This window comes from Balaenoptera physalus (genome assembly GCF_965194825.1).
Source record: "Balaenoptera physalus genome assembly, chromosome: 3".
Lineage (NCBI taxonomy): Eukaryota > Metazoa > Chordata > Mammalia > Artiodactyla > Balaenopteridae > Balaenoptera > Balaenoptera physalus.
The window spans coordinates 48,084,587-48,101,632 of record NC_138890.1 but is presented as its reverse complement, the minus strand read 5'-3'; the positions used below and the strand labels follow the sequence as shown (position 1 = coordinate 48,101,632).

At 37.2% G+C, this 17,046-nt stretch overlaps 2 long non-coding RNA genes across 2 annotated transcripts in view; one reads left to right on the top strand and one right to left on the bottom strand.

Annotated features, from left to right (window-relative positions):
• LOC309657801 overlaps positions 1-17,046 on the bottom strand; it is a 214,486-nt gene that overhangs the window by 134,310 nt on the left and 63,130 nt on the right. The gene's annotated exons all lie outside the window — the stretch shown is intronic.
• The window catches only part of LOC309657798, a 120,296-nt gene continuing 109,961 nt past the window's right edge, over positions 6,712-17,046 (top strand). The window contains exon 1 of the long non-coding RNA XR_014261899.1: positions 6,712-7,501. This is a non-coding gene — a long non-coding RNA (uncharacterized lncRNA). The remainder of the gene's footprint in view (positions 7,502-17,046) is intronic.

Below are 17,046 nucleotides of genomic sequence, written 5' to 3'. Positions count from 1 at the left end.
CTCACCATGAAAGTATAAATCAGATTTCACAACTATTTGATATATTCAGAATTTAAAGTTAATAAAAAGGCAAACTAACTAGTTATTATATGTTTACTGGTCAGCAATTTTGGGAATAGACAGAGAACACTGTGCTTAGAGATGGGTCCTATGCTGGAGGCATGACTATCTCACTTATCCACTCTGACTATGTGACCAAAGGCAAGTAGTGTAACCTTAGTTGTATCATTTGGAAAAAAAAAAAAAGGATAATTATGCCTGTCTTCGTAATATCATTGGAGTCTTGTTAGGATTAAATTAGAGACTGCAATGTGAAAGTACTTTGCAAATGGAAATATGCTGTGTAAATAAAAGGTAAAACTTAAAACGTAACCTCTTCTAAATTCACCAGAAATTTTTGCTCTGGCATTGCGTACTGCATCCTTCTCATAAATGTGCCCCATGTCCATCCCCAAGCATTTACACACACACACACACACACACACACACACACACACACACACACACTCACGCATGCGCACATGCACACCTCAATCTGTCTATAAAGCAAGATCAGTCCCCAAGACAAGTGGATGAAGCACACAAGTGGGCTGGACCTAATGCATTTGATCCATTGGTATGGAGCACACACAAGGAGCTTTGTCTTTCTCCTAGAATTTAATAAGCTCCTGTGAGCAGACCTGGGATGGGGTACTCTGTCCCCCAAACGGCAGCAGCCTGACTGGATGACTTCACCCCCTGAGGCTATGACTGCACTGACAGCATCAAGGGAATTTCAGAAGGATTGCTTCCTTTTCTATTAACTCTTTTTTCTTATTATTAAGAACAGGCTCTCCTCAGCTGACATTCCGCAGTAGGAGGAAGACAAGTGACATCCAGAGGCTCATAGCCAAGTGTTTGATTGGAACACTGATACTGAATGTGTCTGCTGGGAGCTGCCATGCCCAAATTACTCACTCCCCCAACCTTTTGGCATATGGGCATTTTGCACTGAAATCCAAGTTGGCACCTTGATTCATCCTTAATAACCTATCTTATGGCAACATTTAGGGCTGTATGTAAGAGTTCCAGATATAATAATAATAATAATAATAAATTGCAGTAAAAATTTCCCCAAGTTTATCAGGTTTTATTTATTTCATTTTACTTAGTATTATTAACATGGGCAAATTTTGAACCAGGCAGAAAAAACAGGGACTTGGTCCTTCAGTTGATTAGGGCTAATTGCATTTTTATTTTACTTGTGTGATTTTTAATTTGCACAATTAATGCATGCAAGATAATATAAAAAGGCACAGAAAAAAGAGGAAGCTTTCCCTATTATACTACTATTTAAGATATTAGAAGTTTTATATATATGTATGAAACAAGGGCAACTTATGTAAGAAATTACAATTAAAGTTAGAAGTAAAATAAAGTATAATTGGAATTAGAACCAGATAGGAAAAAACAGTCCTTAGTAGGTCAGGTCAGTTTTAGTAAGAATGTGCACTCTGACCAATTAGTATAAAAGGAGTTTTCAACCAAATTACTAACTAGATTTTTATGAATAACTAATAATAGGTAAAGTGGAAAGGTGCAAAAAGTGTAACAGAATATAGATAAAGAGAGGTCTGTTATTTCTTCTCAGGCATCTAGAGCAAATGCCTAGACAAAAGTAAATTATGATATTTCTTCTTAGATCTATCTAATGTTCATTGCATCATTAATAAAGTTCATTTCATTTAGGTGTTTTTATCTACATATTTTATCTTTGGCTTAAATATTAGAAATGTGGTCCTTTTTTGCAATATCACAAGCTTCAACAAGATTCAACAAGCTTTTTTCTCATTTTCAAGGGTTGGGTGGGCAGGGGGTATCAATCATCTTTTCAAACTTAATCTCAAAATCCATGTTCAAGGTGAATGCTCTACGTGTCATTCCACTTTTATGAACTAATTGATCTGTTATAAATCAATTAATTTCCCTACAAGGGACTGATCAGATAACAGATTTTTATCAATACTTGGTTTACATATCAGGTTCAGGCTTATTTTTTCTTGTCTCCATTTATATTCTGAAACAAGGGTGATAGTTAATAGGATTTCCTTGATTTTTAATTGAATAAATTTCATGTATAACATTAAGTTAAGGTGTACATTGTATCATTTTGATACATTTATATACATATAGTATATATGTATATATTATAATATGTCTGCCACAGTGATATTTATCACATTACAAATTATAGTACAATAGTGTTGTCTATATTCACTATACTATGCATTCGATCTCCATGGCTCATTTACTACTAATTGCAGGTTTGTACCTTTAAACACCATCAATCTTTCCCCCCATCGCCCATCCCCTGGCAACCATTTTACTGTTTTTTTATGAGTTTTTAAGTTCTACATACAGGTGATATGATATCATATTTGTCTTTCTCTGTCTGACTTATCTCATTTAGCGTAATGTGCTCAAGGTCCATCCATGTCATTGCAAATGGGAAGATATCCTCCTTTATCATGGCTGGATAATATCCTATTGTGAATATGTACCACATCTTTTTTATCCATTCATCCACTGATGATCATTTGGGCTGCTCCCATATCTTGGCTATTGTAAATAATGCTGCAATAAACATGGGAGTGCATATATCTCTTCAAAATTCTGTTTTCATTTCCTTTGGGAATACTATCCCAGAAGTAGAATTGCCTGATTGTAGAAAATGGTCATAGGAACATACATATCGATAATTACCTTAAACGTGAATGGATTAAATGCTCCAAACAAAAGACACAGGCTGGCTGAATGGATACAAAAACAAGACCCATATATATGGTGTCTACAAGAGACCCACTTTAGACCTAGGGACACATACAGACTGAAAGTGAGGGGATGGAACAAGATATTCCATGCAAATGCAAATCAAAAGAAAGCTGGAGTAGCTATACTCATATCAGATAAAATAGACTTTAAAATAAAGAATGTTACAAGAGACAAGGAAGGACACTACATAATGATCAAGGGATCAATCCAAGAAGAAGATATAACAATTATAAATATATATGCACCCAACATAGGAGCACCTCAATACATAAGGCAACTGCTAACAGCTATAAAAGAGGAAATAGACATTAACACAATCATAGTGGGGGACTTTAACACCTCACTTACACCAATGGACAGATCATCCAAAATGAAAATAAATAAGGAAACAGAAGCTTTAAATGACACAATAGACTAGAGAGATTTAATTGATATTTATAGGACATTGCATCCAAAACCAGCAGATTACACGTTCTTCTCAAGTGCACACGGAACATTCTCCAGGATAGATCACATCTTGGGTCACAAATCAAGGCTCAGTAAATTTAAGAAAATTGAAATCATATCAAACATCTTTTCTGACCACAACACTATGAGATTAGAAATGAATTACAGGGAAAAAAACGTAAAAAAGACAAACACATGGAGGCTAAACAATACGTTACTAAATAACCAAGAGATCACTGAAGAAATCAAAGAGGAAATCAAAAAATACCTAGAGACAAATGACAATGAAAACACGACGACCCAAAACCTATGGGATGCAGCAAAAGCAGTTCTAAGAGGGAAGTTTATAGCTATACAAGGCTACTTAAAGAAACAAGAAAAATCTCAAGTAAACAATCTAACCTTACACCTAAAGAATCTAGAGAAAGAGAACAAACAAAACCCAAAGTTAGCAGAAAGAAAGAAATCATAAAGATCAGAGCGGAAATAAATGAAATAGAAACCAAGAAAACAATAGCAAAGATCAATAAAACTAAAAGCTGGTTCTTTGAGAAGATAAACAAAATGGATAAGCCATTAGCCAGACTCATCAAGAAACAGAGGGAGAGGACTCAAATCAATAAAATCAGAAATGAAAAAGGAGAAGTTACAACAGACACCGCAGAAATACAAAGCATCCTAAGAGACTACTACAAGCAACTTTATGCCAATAAAATGGACAACCTGGAAGAAATGGACAAATTCTTAGAAAGGTATAACCTTCCAAGACTGAACCAGAAAGAAACAGAAAATATGAACAGACCAATCACAAGTAATGAAATTGAAACTGTGATTAAAAATCTTCCAACAAACAAAAGTCCAGGACCAGATGGCTTCACAGGTGAATTCTATCAAACATTTAGAGAAGAGTTAACACCTATCCTTCTCAAACTCTTCCAAAAAATTGCAGAGGAAGGAACACTCCCAAACTCATTCCATGAGGCCACCATCACCCTGATACCAAAACCAGACAAAGACACTACAAAAAAAGAAAATTACAGACCAATATCACTGATGAATATAGATGCAAAAATCCTCAACAAAATACTAGCAAACAGAATCCAACAACACATTAAAAGGATCATACACCACGATCAAGTGGGATTTATCCCAGGGATGCAAGGATTCTTCAATATACGCAAATCAATCAATGTGATACACCATATTAACAAACTGAAGAATAAAAACCATATGATCATCTCAATAGATGCAGAAAAAGCTTTTGACAAAATTCAACACCCATTTATGATAAAAACTCTCAAGAAAGTGGGCATAGAGGGAACCTACCTCAACATAATAAAGGCCATATACGACAAACCCACAGCAAACATCATTCTCAATGGTGAAAAACTGAAACCATTTCCTCTAAGATCAGGAAGGAGACAAGGATGTCCACTCTCACCACTATTATTCAACATAGTTCTGGAAGTCCTAGCCATGGCAATCAGAGAAGACAAAGAAATAAAAGGAATACAAATTGGAAAAGAAGAAGTAAAGCTGTCACTCTTGGCGGATGATATGATACTATACATAGAGAATCCTAAAACTGCCACCAGAAAACTACTAGAGCTAATTAATGAATATGGTAAAGTTGCAGGATACAAAATTAATGCACAGAAATCTCTTGCATTCCTATACACTAATGATGAAAAATCTGAAAGAGAAATTATGGAAACACTTCCATTTACCATTGCAACAAAAAAATAAAATACCTAGGAATAAACCTACCCAGGGAGACAAAAGACCTGTATGCAGAAAACTATAAGACACTGATGAAAGAAATTAAAGATGATACCAACAGATGGAGAGATATACCATGTTCTTGGATTCGAAGAATCAACATTGTGAAGATGACTATACTACCCAAAGCAATCTACAGATTCAGTGCAATCCCTATCAATTACCAATGGCGTTTTCTACGGAGCTAGAACAAATCATCTTAAAATTTGTATGGAGACACAAAAGACCCCGAATAGCCAAAGCAGTCTTGAGGGAAAAAAACGGAGCTGGAGGAATCAGAATCCCTGACTTCAGACTATACTACAAAGCTACAGTAATCAAGACAATATGGTACTGGCACAAAAACAGAAACATAGATCAATGGAACAAGATAGAAAGCCCAGAGATAAACCCATGCACATATGGTCAACAAATCTAGGACAAAGGAGGCAAAGATATACAATGGAGAAAAGACAGTCTCTTCAATAAGTGGTGCTGGGAAAACTGGACAGCTACATGTAAAAGAATGAAATTAGAATACTCCCTAATACCATACACAAAAATAAACTCAAAATGGATTCGAGACCTAAATATAAGACTGGCCACTATAAAACTCTTAGAGGAAAACATAGGAAGAACACTCTTTGACATAAATCACGGCAAGATCTTTTTTGATCCACCTCCTAGAGAAATGGAAATAAAAACAAAAATAAACAAATGGGACCTAATGAAACTTAAAAGCTTTTGCACAGCAAAGGAAACCATAAACAAGACGAAAAGACAACCCTCAGAATGGGAGAAAATATTTGCAAACGAATCAACGGACAAAGGATTAATCTCCAAAATATATAAACAGCTCATTCAGCTCAATATTAAAGAAACAAACACCCCAATCCAAAAATGGGCAGAAGACCTAAATAGACATTTCTCCAAAGAAGACATACAGATGGCCATGAAGCACATGAAAAGATGCTCAACATCACTAATTATTAGAGAAATGCAAATCAAAACTACAATGAGGTATCACCTCACACCAGTTAGAATGGGCATCATCAGAAAATCTACAAACAACAAATGCTGGAGAGGGTGTGGAGAAAAGGGAACCCTCTTACACTATTGGTGGGAATGTAAATTGATACAGCCATTATGGAGAACATTATGGAGGTTCCTTAAAAAACTAAAAATAGAATTACCATATGACCCAGCAATCCCACTACTGGGCATATACCCAGAGAAAACCATAATTCAAAAAGACACATGCACCCCAATGTTCATTGCAGCACTATTTACAATAGCCAGGTCATGGACACAACCTAAATGCCCATCAACAGATGAATGGATAAAGATGAGGTGGTACATATATACAATGGAATATTACTCAGCCATAAAAAGGAACGAAATTGAGTCATTTGTTGAGACGTGGATGGATCTAGAGACTGTCATACAGAGTGAAGTAAGTCAGAAAGAGAAAAACAAATATCGTATATTAACGCATGTATGTGGAACCTAGAAAAATGGTACAGATGAGCTGGTTTGCAGGGCAGAAGTTGAGACACAGATGTAGAGAACGGACATATGGACACCAAGGGGGGAAAACTGCGGTGGGGTGGGGATGGTGGTGTGCTGAATTGGGCGATTGGGGTTGACATGTATACCCTGATGTGTATAAAATATTTGCCTAATAAGAACTTGCAGTATAAAAAAACAAACAAACAAAACAACTAATACTAAACTTTCATTGGGTTATTTGTATGGAAATATGTTAATATAAATGTTTCAGACATTACATGAAATTTCTAAAAATCTTATATGTTCTGGTATAATGTTATAAGTCATAATCCTAGTTATTACTTTAAAATGTATATCTCAGAAATAACTAATTTTCTTGTCAACTGCATTATTATGAACTTTCATCAAATCTTTAACTGTGGTCATTTTTAAGTCTTTTGTCATTTACAGACAGTTCTGGGTGTACTCTGATGCTTTTGCAAATATGTTCCTATAAAAGGGTTTCATCTTCAAGAAATTCATGGAAAAGGCTCTGTCAAGTACAGGTTTCTGGTAACTGACTGTACTGCTGAACTGAATGAATAAGCATTTTCAGAACTCTAATGAAAAACTGTTGAACTCATAAAAGCGCTAACAAAAGATCAAGATGAAAAAAAAATTAATTACATGGGACTGAGTGAACTGATGAGCATGAGTATAATTTTTGTGAGTTTCCGTCTGAATTAAAAAAAAAAAAATGCCAGAAGGACTCAGAGGCAAAGAATATACAAATCAATTTTCACTGCAAAGTAAAGGAGCTGTTACAGTGGAGGATTACTGGACTGAATGTCAATATTATGACATAGTATGAGTGTGTTTCATGTTTGGTAATTGCAATCATTGTTGCTTTTGTTGTGGTCATCCATGTACAATGCTTGGTGTCAGTCTATTTATCTCTTGTAAAAATAAAATACAGTGTGTGTGTGTGAAAAAAAAAGTTTCAACATTAAAAGAAATATAAATTCAAAAAAAAAAAAAAAGAAACAACTAATAGAATGAAAAGACAACCTACAGAATAGGGAAAAATTTTTGCAAACCATACATCAGAAAAGAGATTAATATCCAAAAAGAAAAGAAAAAGAGTTCCTTGCTTTTATTTGTATCCACTAAGCATAGTCTTCAAGGCAGAAGCTGCATACCAAGCACAGTGTCATCCCAAACAAGGGGGGTTGTTAATCCTATGAAACAAGAATATAGCATGAGCCACATTCTCAAGAAGCTTACGATATTTAAAGACCACAATTATCTATAAAAACACAAGAATGAAGGAATGAATGGAAGGAAGGAAGGGAGGGAGAAGAAAAAGAATCAACCTATAATTATAATTCTATAAAACAAAAGGGGTATAGGGGAATAGATAAAAATCTAGTTACTGAGGTTTTAGGCAAGTTATTTTCTCTCTCTGGACAGCAATCCCCCCATTTTAAAATTAGTAGATTATACCAGTGATTTCCAGGTTGTCATATCTCCAACCCAGTGAAATTTAAAAAATCAAATTTAGATGACCAAGACAGGATCCTTAGCCTTTAGTTTTTCCAAGTAAGGGTATTAAAAATAATTTCTATTACTATTATTTCCTTTTTAAAAAGATATTTTAACACCAAAAATTAGGACATAATCACAGAATAAAGAACAGCTCTTCCCAAAATAGGACACTGCATTCATTCATTTACTGAAAGGATATTTATTGAATGCCTGTTGTGTGATACAGTGCTCCTGGTGGTGGAAATACTGTGGTGAGGAAGGAGACAAGACCCAGTGGAGGTCACATGGAGGGGATTGGGGAGTAACAACCTTTGCAATCTGTATATCGTACAGATTTATTTATTCATTCCGCCACGCACTAGTGTAAATATCATGCAAACATCCATTCTTGTACTAGAATTTGGAAAACACTACTCTAGAAGAACAATACTTCCCACATCGTATGGTTAATAAGCCCCAGTGTCTCTATGAGAAATAATAAGGGAGAATAGGGAATATCGATGTTAGCTGGAATAATTAAAACCCAGTAAGAGAATCTAAGAGGACATGGAAGGCATTTTATTTTGATTTGAGTTTGGTGGGAAATGAGGTAAATCAGTCCTCAAGCTTGCTTGGAATTCATTTTTTTTCTACTCACTAGCCAAAATAGTAACACATTCAAGATATTACTGATTATCAACATCATAATTACTGTATCACCCTCTCTGGTAACACAAACTGGGGGGTGGCATCCTAACTTTCACAGGACACCAATAGTAAGGGATGACACAATGTTTCCAGGAGGTAATGGAAGAGCAATTTATTTTAATTTGGGTAGTTTCTTTGCTTTAGAAGATGTGATTACAAAGCCACTGGCTCTAGCTTGTCCAGATTTTCTCAAGGTTTAATCGAGGTGAGTGAGTGTACTGATTGCAATCATTGGCCGACTCATGCTATCATATGTTTGTCCATGTGATGAAGGTCCCTACAAGTTCCTTTTTGGGTTTCTTGATAATTACATATAATGAAGAAGAGTGAGCAAATGATTGTCCATGATTTTCACAGTATCATTCCCTTAGCAATGAGATAGGCGAGGTGGTGTTGTTGTCCCTCACCCTAAAGTTTCTACTAAATCAGACCTAACATCCGGGATGAATGGCTTGTGAAGAAATTAAAATGTGTGTAACTGAAGATCCTCAGGCCTCCTGGGCTAACAGGACTACGTGGTGGGAGAGAATGAAAATGGACTTGTAGCCTAAGTAAGCATAGATGGGACAGAAATCATGTCAGCATTGAGTCATGAGAGGGACGACTAAAAGACACCCAGTTGTCATGGAGAAGCACAAAGACAGACAGTAATAATGATGTTTAAGCATAAGAACACGGTAACTAGGAAAGCCATTGACACTGACTCAGGAAACAAGGAGACCTTTGTTCTAGTTCTGATTCTGTTGCTAATTCACTGTATGACCCAGAGAAAATCATCTTCCCTCTTTCTACTCCGTTATCCCTTTGCTGTGTATACTGGGTGGGTTGAGTGATCCTATTCTGTAGGATATATCTACACGCACTCGGGAAGCAATACAGTTGTTGGTTGAAAGTAAAGATACTGTAGCCAAACAGAACAGGGTTCATATCATGGCTCTACCACTCACCAGCCACATATGTAAGCCATTCTATTCACTCTGCCCAGTTCTCTTAACTGGTGACATGGGAATAAGAATAAAACCGACATGATAAACTTCTTGTGATTAATAAATAAAATGTGCATGTAAAGCTCTTACCTCAGTGCCAGGCACACAATACTCTTATTATTCATTGCCACTGCAGACAGGACTTTCCAGGTCATGGTGTCACCAGGCAGCAGCTGCAGCAAGGATTAAGTCTCTCCAGGACCTTTTGCTTATCATCTGCCTACACAAAATAACCAACCCAGCAGCCCGACTGAAGGAAGTGAACTCTTAGAGTTATTATCAGATGGGAAAACTAGCAGCTAACACATCTTCCCTTGCACTTGCTGCATGCATTAAAGATAAATAAATTGTATATTTATATATAATATAAATTCTATTATATATAATAGAAGCATATATATAATATATTTTATATATATATATATATATATATATATATATATATATATATATATACACACATACATAATAGAAGCATCCACAAACTAGACATCACACTGAGCTCGCCACCTTGTTCCTGTCCCCTTGTGTTCCCTGGCTTCAGTAATGTGGTTGAAGCAGGAGAGATATTAAATGCCACAGGGTTAGGGAAAACAGACAAAGGCAACTTCTATTTCTCCCAAGGAGAAGTCCTTGCTGGCAGAAATATGAGTCAGTTCCAATGTCTTTCCTCTAGAAAGACAGGTCTGTTTTCACTATATTGAGTATTTTACAAAATTTTCCCAAAGTAAAAGAAATTCAACTTCACAAATATTTATTACATACCTATCACAGCTCAGGCACAGTGTTTGGACTGTGCAAGGAGGGGGAGTTTATAAAATAAATATGACATTTTCCCCTGTTCTCCCTCCCTCTCCCAACCCTCTAATCACATACACACACAAGCACACACACACACACACACACACACACACACACACACACACACACGCACACATGCTTAGAGAATTGAAAAGCATAAAATACTGAGTACAGAGGCTCTCAAATTTTGGTCCCCTCACTGGCAGTATCAGCCTCACCTGGGAATTTGTTAGAAATGCAAATTCTCAGGCCCCGCTCTGATCTCTAGAATCAGAAACTCTGGGGATGGTTCCCAGGGTTCATTCTTTTAACAACCCTCCAGGGGATTCTGATGCATATTCAAGTTTGAGAAAACTCCTCCAGCAGAACTTTACACTGAGTGCCTCTTGAGAAAGAGGAAACTCACACCCAGGCGACCTTAGTGTCTATCACAGAGTCAGCATTCAAACAGGAAATTCATCAATATCCCTGTGTCTCAGTTTCTTAACTATAAAATGGAAACAAAATATCTTCCCTAATTTTGAAGCATGATCTGATAAATACTTGTGACAGTCCTGAGAATGTGCCTTTCTCACCTCCTTCTACAGGGAGGGTGACTTTGGATCCCAGTTGATGAACACTGAAATCCATACCCACATTGGCATTGATACCATGACTCCCTCTGGCTACCAGCTAATGACTGGGTCCACAGAGGCTACTAAGACAGAGCCATCCTAGGAGATGGACTCCACTGATGGCCTGCATCGTCTTGAGACTCTCTGATGTCCTTGCTGAACCTTCTGTAGATTGCACGGCCGTTGATGATGATTCGTCCCGCCTTCTATCTCTCCTTCATGTTGGGCTCATTGCACTGCAACTCTCTCAGCCTTCTTGATTCCTTCCCTATTTCCTTTAGCACAGGCATTTCTCCTAAAATAAAATCCTTGCACATTCAATCCTATCTTGGTACCTACTTCACAGAGGACCCAGACTGATGCACTTGTCTCAGCCAATTATCCACTTCAGAGAATTCTATTCGAAGGACATACCCTCTGCCTTGGAAAAGGTGGACTGATAACTCCCATTTATGTTTGCCCGTTAAAAAGCATCAATCCCACTTTATGAGATTCATTACAAGAGGATACAGAGATAAAGGGGATCGGGATATGCGGTAGCCACTTTGGCATAAGGATTACTCTGACCTGAAAGCAACTGAGAATCCACAGATGCAAGAGTTCTCTGCCCTCCCCTTTTCTGCCTAGAAGTAGAGCATAAATCTCTGTTCATGAAGATGGCATACATTTTCCTTATGAAAGTACACCCCTCCCCCATATCAAGAAAAAGAGAGTGTCACTTGTTACTGGAGGAAAGAGCACCAAGATAAGTCTGCATAAACAGACCTTACTAAAACAACTGTTATCTTCCATTAGTCTTCCCCCACATATTTCCTATACTTCTCCACAATATATCATCCCTTGAAGTCCGAACACCCTTTCTTTTGTTAAAATGGTATAGAAGCCCCCAGTCTAGCCACTTTGAACCATAGTGCACATAAAACATTAATAAAACTTATATGCCTTTTCTCCTGTTACCCTGCCTTTTGTTTGTTTAATTGTCACACCCTCACCCCCAACCCTTGAACCTAAGAAGACAGAGGAAAAGTTCTTCCTCCCTGACAAATGCAAGAGGAGCCCTACACATTCTCAAATCACTGTACAGCCTTAAAACGCCTGTTTTAAGAACTAAACTTTTGCTTCATTTAGAGTCTGCATTACAGCCAATCTTCCTGAAAATTCTGCTTCTGGTACCCACAGAACCCTCTGATGGTTGTGATCTGATCTTTCCTGTAATTTCCCCTTTCTATCTTCCACCTCAGCCATGCAACCTGATAAGAGATCTCCCAGGTGCTCACTGATCATCTGTCTGAACATGTGAACTACCCTTTCTCCCAAGATTTCCTAACTGCTCTACCTATCTGTGGAATCACTTGTTCTTTTGCTCTAACTGAAATGTAATAGTTAAAAGTTCAAGCCCTGATGTTAAACACACTTGAATTTGAATTTCAATTCATTTCCCCATCATCAAGGGTAGCTGGATACCCTTGGACTTGTTACTAATGACCTCCCTGAGCCTCAGTTTGACACCTGACTCCTAGAGTTATAAAGAGTATTCAAGGAGAAACCCTCCCAAAGGGCTTAGTGCAGAGGTTGACATCTAGTAAGTGTTCAATATATAATAACTCCTACTATTATTATTACCATTGCTACTTGGACAGACCAAGTACTAGTATAGCTTTTGAACACCATCCTTTGTCTTGAAGCAAAATTAATTTCTCAATTTGTCATCCTGCTTTGAGGGAATGGATGACCAATACAGTTCCAGCTACTGGTTCTCTCTGCTGCCTCTTTTTGCTGCCAGTAGAATAGGTGCCCAAGTCCTAAGATAGAATGTTCTCACAGGGCACTGCATGAAGAAACCATAACAAACTGGGGGTGTGAAAGGTCCTTGAAAAATACCAACTGAAGTCACCTAAGAGCAGAGATTGTGTCTTAATTCATCTGGTTCCCTTCAGTGTTCTGTACAGTACCTGGCACTTAGTAGAGTCAAGAGATGTTGAATGAAGGAGCAATTTGCTAAGCATTCAGGGGAAGGAGATGCTTCATCCTTTCTTGAGGGAGTTTCAATAAGCATGATACTCCCAGATGTCTCTGCTCATTTACTGGCTGCACCAAGAATGAGTAGAGTGACATATGATTGGTAATTTGGGGAAAAGAAATAATGCACGTTCCCTCCAACTGCTCCCTTTTTTCTTCTTGTGCGGGCACTGCCCATAGGAAGCAGGTATTCATCCTCCTCTACATGCCATAAGTTTAACCATGGGGTTAGTTAGGAAGCCCACTGGGCTCTTAAGCTAAGATATATCCTCCATACTAGTCTTAAGAATTGTGTGACATTTTTACTTCCATCTGCCTTACTCTTTGTCTTAATTCTCACTTTGTTCAGGATCCAGGCAGCGAAGAGGGGTCCTATTTATTAACCTCCTTTGAAGACTCCCAAGGCAAGATGTGTCAGAAGCCTAAAAATGGGTTTGCCCTTTGACCCAGATATTCTGAGTCTAGGAATTTAACCAAGGAAAAAATCAGTATTTCAGTCAAAGATTTCTATAAAAGTATCCATCACTATTAAAAAAAACTATAAATGTTATTTAAAAATTAAATATCCAATAAGTGGAGAATACACTATCACCTGTGATAAAGTGGGATGTAATCCTGCCAAGTCATTTTTTTTCAGAGTATTAATGACATTGGGAAGATTCTTATGGAACATTGTTAAGTGAAAGAAGAAATGATTCAAATACTGTAAATATATACACACACATATACACACACACAGACACACTTAAATTAAAAAGACATCTTAACAGTATGTGTTAATCTGCTAGGAACAAACTAGCTTTGTTTCTTTTTCCCAATAGAGAAATCCAAGAGCGGATGTCTACTGTGGCCATTTAGACTGTATCTCATTCGTAAAGTGATGGAAAAATGGCACCAGACTGAGGAAGGGGAGTCAGAAAGGGTTGAATTCATCTGGTTCTGCCTCCTACCTACTATGCTTGCTGTGTCCTTTCCTCCACCTCAGATTCCATGTCTGTAAAAGAAGGATCTGGAATCACTCATCTCCAAGACACACTCTAACATGTTAGGACCCCATGATTTTATCACTACAAATTTTATGCTGAGTAGTTCTAACCAATTAAGCTAGAAGGTTGACAATTCTTCAGCAAATCGGAGCTCTGTTACCAAGTTAAGTCACTGTAACATCCCAATAGATTAAATGGTACAGTAACACTTCTTCTAAATGTTTTCCAAGTTTACCAGGATGATCTAGAGAAATCACCCATAACAACTCCATACTTAACAATTTCCTTTTTCTGTTGTCCTCATTCTTTTTTACAAGTCCTTCTTCTGAAAATACAGGAGGAAAAAGATGTTGGCTTTCTAATTTTTAAATATGTTATCATTTAAAACCCTCAATGACTGTCCAAAAAAAGGCTTTCTCGAATATTTTTCCCTGCAGATGCAAAGGCACTTAAGAAGCCATACAGAAAAACACATAAAGACAGACAACTGGTATCATTTTGTATTTGTTTTTAAAACACGGGAAAAGAATTATTGCTATTCAATTGCTCAAGGAAATGCCATCATTCTTAATTTTTCATTGTTTATTCTTCTGACATAACACAGAAAAATTATTTAGTTTTTTTTTTCTCTCTCTGACTAATAATTTCATAAGCTCTAGTTGTATCAGAAGGGTAATGACTCACCTCAGGTTGGTGCCTGCCAAATCCTTTCTCTCTGCAATGGGACATTATTCTATGATTACCTCAGCCCATACCTTTCAGATAAAAGAGGGACTTTAATAAAATAGAAATGACCATGACTCTCTATTTTTCCAGAAGTGAGGTCTTGTATCTCACCATGTTTTAATTAAGCAATAAGTTAGATGTCAAGAGCAATTACAGCCTTGAAGGTCAAAGCTTGCTTAATTAAAAAATTGGAAGGACCTCTTCTTGTTCAACTATTTTGAAGGCACCAGAGACCTTTAACATCTACCTGAAGAGTCAAAGGAAATGAAGTCATAGTCAAACAGGCTAATACTTTGCCTTAGAATTCAGGCTCATGTTCCCTCCTGCTGGGCAGCATTGGTCTCCACAAAAGCCCATAAATTTGATACATGTATTGAATGTATGGTATTATGACCCAAGGCAGCAAACAGGTAATCTTCTGAAAGTGTTATTAAATGGCAGAGAATTTCAGGAAGGTTTTAGGCTTTAGCTGGTGGGAAGCAAATGTTAAAAAATGCTAAATCTTTGATGGGTCCTTTTTCCCAGTATATTTTCATTTTTTCAGGCATAGTCCTTGAAGCACATTCATTAGAAGCTTCTTAGGAATTTGATACAATGCACACTCTACAGCCCTACCCCAAATCATTGAATCAGAAACTCTGGAAATGGGCCCCTAGAATCTGCATTTTATTAAGTCCCCTAGGTGATTCTTATGTACAATAAACTTTGAGAAACTACAGATCTAGTGCATTTTTCTCATTTTATCAATGAGATAAAACATCTCTGCTAACCAGTTTTGGTGTCTGAATTACAACTCAGGCCTTCTCATTTCATGTTCATATCCTTTTCCACCAACCAATCAGACTACCTAGGTGAACCCATACAACTGGATTTTTTCACATTTGGGTTAATAGAGATGTTTTGAGGAGCATTCTTGCTCCAAAAGATACTGTGTGTCACAATGACTAATAGTATTTCCATATTCAAGGTTTAAAAGGTATTAACCGTATTCTTACAATACTGAGTGCTACTCTTCCCAACCCATTCTTACTTCTGTTCTATCTTCTTGCAATTATATTTTTATCATTAACATTTTCTGCTTCTTTGAATTTTAGCAATCGGAGGCTATTCCTGAATTGAGAGACATTCCTACAAACTCTAGACATTCCTACAATCATGCTCCTTTTGTAATTGCAACCCCTATTGTCTCAGTAACACAAGCACCAAGGTATAACTGATCTTACAAATTCATGTAACACTGAATTACAGAAAGAATACAGACCTAAGAGTCAGAAGATTTGGTTTCTAATTCTTTCTTAGTCACTAACTCAAAGACTTTAAGCAGGATATTGCCTCTCTGAACCCCTATTTCCTCTTTGGGGAAAGAAGAAACAATTCTTAAAATAGGTCTCTTTTCAGTTCTTTCATTCTGTGAAGGAAAGTAGAAAAACCAGGACCCTATGCTGTCATTAAGTCACATTGTTCTTGAGGAGTGTGAACAATCAGGAGATGCAAATATCTCGAATTATGTCAAGCTGACAAAGAAACAACTGTCAATGCATTCTATTACTTGGCTGGAGAAGTGCTCCAGGAATTGTTGCGTTCACTGTGGTTAGAGGGGAAGAAATGAATGAGCTCCTGTAGGAGGTGTTAATGAGATCCCAGCATTTGTGTAGGAGGGCAGAAGAGACTACTGGGAGGAAATACCTCCGGAGGATGTGGTCCAGGCTTTGCTCTTTCTGCAAAGGCTAAGGAGAGGAGGGAGAAACAGGTTCCTCAAAGAAGCAGAGGAGAAATGTGATTTGTAGTGCAGGAAGTTCAGCTTAGAACACACTGTGGCTAAACAATTCAAGCTAATTAAAGCATTCTCAAGTGACTCAGGAAGAAATGCACATGTGAGTTTGATTTTTCCTCAATAATTCCACAGTAAAAAAAAAAAAAAATAATAGAAATATGCCCCGGGCACCTAATTACCAATGAGACCTCATGACATGTCAAGGAAATCTGTAGACCTTGGGACAAGAAAGCTGGAGTTGAATTTCACCTGTCACATCTTAACAGTGTCCTTGTATAAATGGCTTGATGCTTCTAAGACTCCCTTTCTTTCTCATAGACTGGGATTAATACTGCCTTCCCTACCTCTCTCAAGTGATGGAAAAGGAACAAAAGTTAATATGAGATGGTATGATGTAGTCATAT